Source organism: Populus nigra, chromosome 2, assembly GCF_951802175.1.
Source record: "Populus nigra chromosome 2, ddPopNigr1.1, whole genome shotgun sequence".
In the NCBI taxonomy this organism is placed as follows: domain Eukaryota; kingdom Viridiplantae; phylum Streptophyta; class Magnoliopsida; order Malpighiales; family Salicaceae; genus Populus; species Populus nigra.
In genome coordinates, this window is record NC_084853.1 from 10,443,852 (window position 1) to 10,448,851 (window position 5,000).

A 5,000-nucleotide genomic window follows, 5' to 3' on the forward strand; every position below is an offset into this window, starting at 1 on the left:
CAGCAGGTGCTGACTGTGAGTCTGCACGATTTATGGTCCAGGGCTTGACGGAAAAGACTGTTGGTCCAGACAAGGGGGCAGCGGCAGCCATGCCAACAGGGGGGAATCGGCAGCGCAGATTTTTCGACGAACATGGGCTGGACGCTGGACTGGCCGGGCCATGCAGGAAAATTCATCGAGGGGACACGCTGAAGAAACAGCGCTGGTTTAGACACGGTGGGCGCAGTGTTGGAATCGGCAGCGCCGATGAAACCGGCAAAGTCGGCAGAATTGGCAGCGGGTGCTGGCGATGGGTCTGGACGGGCTGGATAGTCCAAGGCTCGACGAGAAAGACCGCAGGTTGAGACACTGGGGCAGTGGCAGCCCGCGGGACAGTGTTGGCAGATTCGGCAGCGCAGATTTGTGCGGCTGCAGGTTCGTCGGGGAAAATCGGCAGCGCAGATTTTTCGACGAACATGGGCTGGACGATGGACTGTCCAGGCCAGGCAGGAAAATTTGTCGAGGGGACACGCTGACGAAACAGCGCTGGTTCAGGCACGGCGGGCAGTGTTGGAATCGGCAGCGCCGACGAAATCGGCAAAGTCGGCAGAATCGGCAGCGCAGATTTTTCGACGAACATGGGCTGGACGCTGGACTGGCCGGGCCATGCAGGAAAATTCATCGAGGGGACACGCTGACGAAACAGCGCTGGTTCAGGCACGGCGGGCAGTGGTGGAATCGGCAGCGCCGACGAAATCGGCACAGTCGGCAGAATCGGCAGCGGGTGCTGGCGATGGGTCTGGACGGGCTGGATAGTCCAAGGCTCGACGAGAAAGACTGCTGGTTTAGACACTGGGGCAGTGGCAGCCCGCGGGACAGTGTCGGCAGATTCGACAGCGCAGATTTGTGCGGCTGCAGGTTCGTCGGGGAAAATCGGCAGCGCAGATTTTGCGACGAACATGGGCTGGGCGATGGACTGTCCAGGCCAGGCAGGAAAATTTGTCGAGGGGACACGCTGACGAAACAGCGCTGGTTCAGGCACGGCGGGCAGTGTTGGAATCGGCAGCGCCGACGAAATCGGCAAAGTCGGCAGAATCGGCAGCGCAGATTTTTCGACGAACACGGGCTGGACGGTGGACTGTCCAGGCCAGGCAGGAAAATTCGTCGAGGGGACACGCTGACGAAACAGCGCTGGTTCAGACACGGTGGGCGCAGTGTTGGAATCGGCAGCGCCGAGAAAATCGGCAAAGTCGGCAGAATCGGCAGCAGGTGCTGGCGATGAGTCAGGACGGACTGGATAGTCCAAGGCTCGATGAGAAAGACCGCTGGTTTAGACACTGGGGCAGTGGCAGCCCGCGGGGCAGTGTCGGCAGATTCGGCAGCAGTGTCTGCCGATTCGGCAGCGTTGGCTTGTTGGCGCGGGGGGCCGATGCGAGTGGGGACTTGGGCAGCGGGCAGTGAAAGCAAGAGTTTCCCCGATGCTGCCGGGAAAAACGCTCCCCGGGATGGCCGGGTGAGATGACCCGGCGGCCCGCGACGGGTCATTCAATTCCATGCCCCGTCAACATAACTCCCGATGTACTGTTTGCTTTTTCGGAAGAAGAGATCCATCCCCCCATCCTCGGCCAGCCAAAAACGCTCCAATTAATGGCCGGGTGAGATGACCCGGCGGCCCGCGACGCGTCATTCAAATCACTGCCCTATCGGCTACAACTGCTGATGGGTGGGATTAGAGGCCTGCCATGGTGGTGAGGGGCGGCGAGGACCGTGAAAGCTAGAGTTTTTCAGAGGCTGCCGGGAAAAAGGCCCCTCGGGTGGCGGGGTGCGAGGACCAGGCGCGTCATTCAATTCTCTTCCCTATCAACTTGGCTCCCGTTGGCGGGATTGGAGGCCTACTGTTTGTTACAGGGCTAAAATCGTCAGGGGAAGAGCTGACGAAACAATGCTGGTTTGGATGCAGGGGGTAGTGTTGGAATCGGCAGCGCGGACAAAATCGGCAAAGTCGACAAAAAAGACTGTTGGTCTGGACATCGGGGCAGCGGCAGCCATGCCGACAGGGGGGGAAATCGGCAGCGCAGATTTGTGCAGCTGCAGGTTCGTCGGGGAAATCGGCAGCGCAGATTTTTCGATGAACATGGGCTGGAAGATGGACTGTCCAGGCCAGGCAGGGAAATTCGTCAAGGGGACACGCTGACGAAACAGCGCTGGTTTAGACACGGTGGGTGCAGTGTTGGAATCGGCAGCGCCGACGAAATCGGCAAAGTCGGCAGAATCGGCAGCGGGTGCTGGCGATGAGTCTGGACGATTTATAGTCCAGGGCTTGATGGAAAAGACTGTTGGTCCAGACAATGGGGCAGTGGCAGCGCGGATTTGTGCAGCTGCAGGTTCGTCGGGGAAAATCGGCAGCGCAGATTTTTCGACGAACAGGGGCTGGGCGCTGGACTGGCCGGGCCAGGCAGGAAAATTCGTCAGGGGGCCACGCTGACGAAAACAGGGGCTGCGGAGTGGAAAATCGGCAGCGCAGATTTTTCGACGAACAGGGGCTGGACCGGCCGGGCCAGGCAGGAAAATTCGTCAGGGGGGCACGCTGACGAAAAGAGGGGCTGCCGCGTGGAAAATCGGCAGCGCAGATTTTTCGACGAACAGGGGCTGGACCGGCCGGGCCAGGCAGGAAAATTCGTCAGGGGGGCACGCTGACGAAAAGAGGGGCTGCCGCGTGGAAAATCGGCAGCGCAGATTTTTCGACGAACAGGGGCTGGACCGGCCGGGCCAGGCAGGAAAATTCGTCAGGGGGGCACGCTGACGAAAAGAGGGGCTGCCGCGTGGAAAATCGGCAGCGCAGATTTTTCGACGAACAGGGGCTGGACCGGCCGGGCCAGGCAGGAAAATTCGTCAGGGGGGCACGCTGACGAAAAGAGGGGCTGCCGCGTGGAAAATCGGCAGCGCAGATTTTTCGACGAACATTCGTCAGGGGGGCACGCTGACGAAAAGAGGGGCTGCCGCGTGGAAAATCGGCAGCGCAGATTTTTCGACGAACATTCGTCAGGGGGGCACGCTGAGGAAAACAGGGGCTGCCGCGTGGAAAATCGGCAGCGCAGATTTTTCGACGAACAGGGGCTGGATGCTGGACCGGCCGGGCCAGGCAGGAAAATTCGTCAGGGGGGCACGCTGACGAAAAGAGGGGCTGCCGCGTGGAAAATCGGCAGCGCAGATTTTTCGACGAACAGGGGCTGGACTGGCCGGGCCAGGCAGGAAAATTCGTCAGGGGGGCACGCTGACGAAAAGAGGGGCTGCCGCGTGGAAAATCGGCAGCGCAGATTTTTCGACGAACAGGGGCTGGACGCTGGACTGGGCCAGGCAGGAAAATTCGTCAGGGGGGCACGCTGACGAAAACAGGGGCTGCCGCGTGGAATGGCAGCCTACACGCAGATGCGAATTCGGCAGCGCACGATGGCTTGAGCAGGTCATGGGTTCGACTTGGCGCGATCTGAAACCTGGACGAGGGACTGTCGACGCTGGACGAGCCAGCGCGGTGGCCTGTCGTGCCCCGTTCAGGGGGGGCCTGCCGCGGAGACAGCCCTCGCGGGCTCGACAGCGCAGGCCAGCGTCCCCGACGTCGCTGGCCGCGGCAGGCGAGCTGCCGGGGTTCCCGCATTCCTACAAGAAAACGTCGTGCTTTCCACATGAAACCAATCCAGTAAAATCAGCCATATTTTTATGAGGCTGCCCACTGAATTTGGGGTCATTCCGGGCCGGTTCCTAGTTTTGCGGATTTACTCGATTTCTAATGGTAGGAAAATTAAAACAAATACTTCCCGACCTCGAAAAATTCTGGGAAAATTAATGAAGGTGGATTGGATTTTTGCCAACCTCTGTGCAAAATTTCAGCTCAAAATACCAAGAAATGAATTTTTTAGAGGGGGGGTGACAGCTGGGACCTAGTAGTGTCTCCCCCTGCCAGAGCTGCAATGACACTTATTGCTCTTTAGGGAGCCACCAGGCCGGCGCCCCTCAAAGACCACACGCGCGCGCGCGCCCGCCCGCGCTGGGCGCTGGGGCGCTGGGGCCTGAGGGCCTGGGGCCCTTGGGGGCCCTTGGGCGCTTGGGCGCGCGCGCGCGGCCCCCGCAGCCATGCCGCGCTGCGCGACGCGCGGACAGCCCCTGCTGGCTTGCTCTCTCGCCCGCGGGGGGGCTGCCTTCGGGCCCTGGCCCCCCGCGTTCTGGCCTGCCCCCTGCGTGGGAGAGGCTAGGCGCTGCAGGGGCCAGCCCGACGTCGCTGGCCGCGGCAGGCGACAGCCCGACATCGCTGGCCGCGGCAGGGGCCAGCCCGACGTCGCTGGCCGCGGCAGGCGACAGCCCCTGCTGGCTTGCTCTCTCGCCCGCGGGGGGGCTGCCTTCGGGCCCTGGCCCCCCGCGTTCTGGCCTGCCCCCCGCGTGGGAGAGGCTAGGCGCTGCAGGGGCCAGCCCGACGTCGCTGGCCGCGGCAGGCGACAGCCCCTGCTGGCTTGCTCTCTCGCCCGCGGGGGGGCTGCCTTCGGGCCCTGGCCCCCCGCGTTCTGGCCTGCCCCCCGCGTGGGAGAGGCTAGGCGCTGCAGGGGCCAGCCCGACGTCGCTGGCCGCGGCAGGCGAGCCGCCGGGGTTCCCGCATTCCTACAACAAAACGTCGTGCTTTCCACATGAAATCAATCCAGTAAAATCAGCCATATTTTTATGAGGCTGCCCACTGAATTTGGGGTCATTCCGAGCCGGTTCCTATTTTTTCCGATTTCCTCGATTTTTAATGGTAGGAAAATAAAAAAAAATACTTCCCGACCTCGAAAAATTCTGGAAAAATTAATAAAGTTGGATTGGATTTTTGCCAACCTCTGTGCAAAATTTCAGCTCAAAATACCAAGAAATGAATTTTTTAGAGGGGGGGTGACAGCTGGGACCTAGTAGTGTCTCCCCCTGCCAGAGCTTCAATGACACTTATTGCTCTTTAGGGGGGTGCCCCCTGACTGGCCATGGGGCGCGCTGGCCTG